The 3327-nt window shown below is 34.7% G+C and overlaps 1 non-coding gene across 1 annotated transcript; it reads left to right on the plus strand.

Moving 5' to 3' along the window:
* Positions 1–583: 583 nt before the first annotated feature.
* On the plus strand, positions 584–690 carry LOC144240393 (U6 spliceosomal RNA). Its single transcript, XR_013337701.1, has one exon. It is a non-coding gene; the product is annotated as a U6 spliceosomal RNA (small nuclear RNA).
* Positions 691–3327: the final 2637 nt, after the last annotated feature.

The following is a 3327-nucleotide window of genomic DNA, read 5'->3' on the forward strand; positions in this document are numbered from 1 at the left end:
TTCCAACTGCTGTAGCAGAGGGATTCTCTGGAGTGGATGAAGGTTATCTACCTGGCTGATGGTGTAGATAAGACAGAGTGGAGTAACTGTCCCCAAAAATTACCTTCAAAAACAATGACTAGACTGAATTATTCAAACTGAATTGAGAAGCCTAAGACCTACCAGGTGGCTAGGAGACCACACCGAAGCAATGTCAACTTGTGATCCTCGATCATATAGATTCCACTTTAGGAACTCCAAAAATTGTAAATGGCTCTATCCTTTTAGGTATATCAAGAATACTTTTGGGATTATGAGTCTTGTGTGGGAGCCAAGTATTACCTATTTCTCTCCCCTAAAATGATGATTGTCCTCTTAGGAGTGATCATAAGAAGTCTCCAAGTTAAAAAATGCTCCTAGTAGGTAATGTAACCCTTAAATGACTGCACTGTGTCTCCAAAATGAGCTACAATTAGTTGCCTGGGGAGTCTTCCTAGAGGGGTGACTGATTTGCTACTTATACCAATGTCATAGTTTTCCCTACAATATCAGTCATTGTAGGAAAAACTAGAATTAGACAATTGTATTAGAAAAGGTAATATAAATGCTTGTTTCAGAAGCACATATACTAAAATTGGAATGATACAGAGAAGATTAGCATGGTGCCTACACAAGAATGACACAGAAATTCATGAAGGAAAGGTCATACAAAACCTCTCTTTGATATTAGCTGAGATGATCAAAGATATCACCTAAGTCCTGGAGTGTATTCAGGTTAGCCATAACTCAATGGGCAGGCTTGTTATAGATGATATAGGCCATAAATTTTCAAGGTAGAATCTGTGTGATCGCTAATATATCCTACAGTACCTGGATTACTGCCTTCAGCCAGATGAAAAGATCAATGTGGAAACTTCAGGAGAAATACACCTATATTTCTAAGGTGGATCCAGATGGTTTATAAGATTTGCTCAGATGATTGGGTTTGGAACACTTGATGTTAATACTGAATATTGCCTTATCCTGCTGCTCAGAATCCTATTGATAGTAACCATAACTAAATATATATTGAGACAAATTTAACAGATTTAGTCCTAATCTCTATGAGTCGTATTGATCAATGCAACTGACAGAGTGGTGTACTCATAGGAAATTTTTCCAGAAGTCAAAACAGTGTTGAATCAAAAGGTAAATTAGAAGACAACTCTCTGTGGGTCCTGCATGCTTATTGTTCAGTACAACCAAGACATTGTTTCCCTTTTGGGCACGTGTCAGTCAGGTTTACTGTCCATTATAAAAGATTCATTTTTCCTGTGGTTGGAATTCTACTCCTATAATACAAATCACTATGTATGAAGAGACATTTGGCCCATTCAGCATTACCCTGTGGGACACCAGCATAAAAGGCTGATACTCTGATTACTACTATTGTTGTGAGTAATAAAATTCTTTACATCAGATTCAGGGGTGTCATGTCTTCTTCCAGCACACATGGAACGGAAGCAAGCTAACTTGACACATAGGTAGGGTAAAGTTTCAGACCCTTCTGAGTTCTTGACAGCTGTATTACCAATGCATACCAATTATGATTTCAGTTACAGTAAGAAGAGTGTATTTTAGCCTACTCATCTTGCAGCTAACATTTTCAAAGGATACTAGGCTTTAAAATAGTTAAGTAAAGAAATTAATGCGGTTATATAGGCTATTCAGTATGTCCTGAGGGGAACTCTGGTTTCCATTAAGGGGACTTATCTTAATATTTTGGAGAAACTGATGAGAAATATGGAAAATGCCCAATGACACCAATTGTTCTTTGATATTTTCAGACATTTTGAAGTCTTTGGACTTTTTATTTGAGATTCCTTGCTCTAAAAAAAATTTACTCCTCTGGAGTAGAGGACGAGTGTGCTTCTCCTAGGCCAAACTTCTGGTATTCTAGGAATAATCCAAATAGGTTACAGTATCTTTTCACTGAATTCTAGGATGCAACATATTGTTAATCAGAACACTGGAATGTTTTAAAAAGATCTATTGCTGTGTAGATGGGTATATATCTACAATATGCCTATATATATACATATATACACACATACATATAGGCACATACATATACATATGCCTATATGTATATATGTACATATACATATATACATGTATATATATGTAAACATATATACATATAGGCATATTGTAGATCTGAAGTCATATGACTCAGAAAATTCCAAGAAATAGAAAATCATTACCCATTTGGAGTGAGTTATATAACCATTCTTCTAGCGTGAATTGCTTAATGAAACATAGCAAAGAATGGTTGGACAAACCTTAAGGAAACGTCTTTCTATAATGCCTTATTCTTACAACAAAATGGATCAACACTTGTAATGCTAAAATTCCCTTCAGAAATTGTGAGGGAAAGATGTCCTTGGGAAAAAGTATTTAAAATTTTATTCTTTGTGGGTATTAGAAAAAGGTACTGAGGGTAGGGAAAGGTTATTAGCTTGCTATTAGTCAATCCCTGCTGAGCACAGTAGAACATAAAATAGGAATAAAGAAAGGAAGTCAGCTCTCCAATCCCAGCTGCAGGCTGATGAATCAGTTAGTGATTAATTGTTGTTACCAGTAATTGAAATAATCATATTTCAGAAAGAGGGGGTAAAAAGCATTTGGTCTCTAAAATGCTTTTGCCTAAAAATGTAATTGCTGCAATATTATTGGGTATCTTAAAAGGAGATATAAAGTTCTTAATGTAAAACTAAAAGGAATATGATTCCCAAGATTGACCCTACATCTGGCATTAAGCTTTGAAAACCCTCCTCTGACTGTCAAAATACTAGCCTTCTTATTTACTTACATATATTTCTTTTAAGTAAAGTTTGCTTTATAGAGAAGACAGCATAATGTAGAATGCAAAACAATAGCAAACTAATATACATTGTCTTAATTCCAGTAAAGCCAGTGAGTTTACATTTACTCCCCCCGAAAATGGTGCTTATATTTTTAAAGTAATGCTAATGTCTTAATCAACAGACTTTATCATGTTCCAAATTCTAAATGTATATGGCCCTATGCCAAGGATCTGGGGAGTCGCTGCCTTCAAGTAGTTTACTCCCTAATTGTGAATATATAGCATGTACTTAAAGTGTTACCAATCAGTATGGTGCAGATGAGTACTATAGAAAGATTTCATGAAGTTATAAATTTGCATTAGTGAGTACTTAACATATTCAGACCTTCTAGAAAGTTTTTTTTTAAAACTAATCTCCACAAGCACCCTGAGATGAAAGTATCATACCTATTTTATTTTATTATTTTATTTTATTTTATTTTATTTTATTTTATTTTATTTTA

Source organism: Crocuta crocuta, unplaced genomic scaffold (genome assembly GCF_008692635.1).
Source record: "Crocuta crocuta isolate KB4526 unplaced genomic scaffold, BGI_CrCroc_1.0 scaffold247, whole genome shotgun sequence".
Classification (NCBI taxonomy): Eukaryota; Metazoa; Chordata; class Mammalia; order Carnivora; family Hyaenidae; genus Crocuta; species Crocuta crocuta.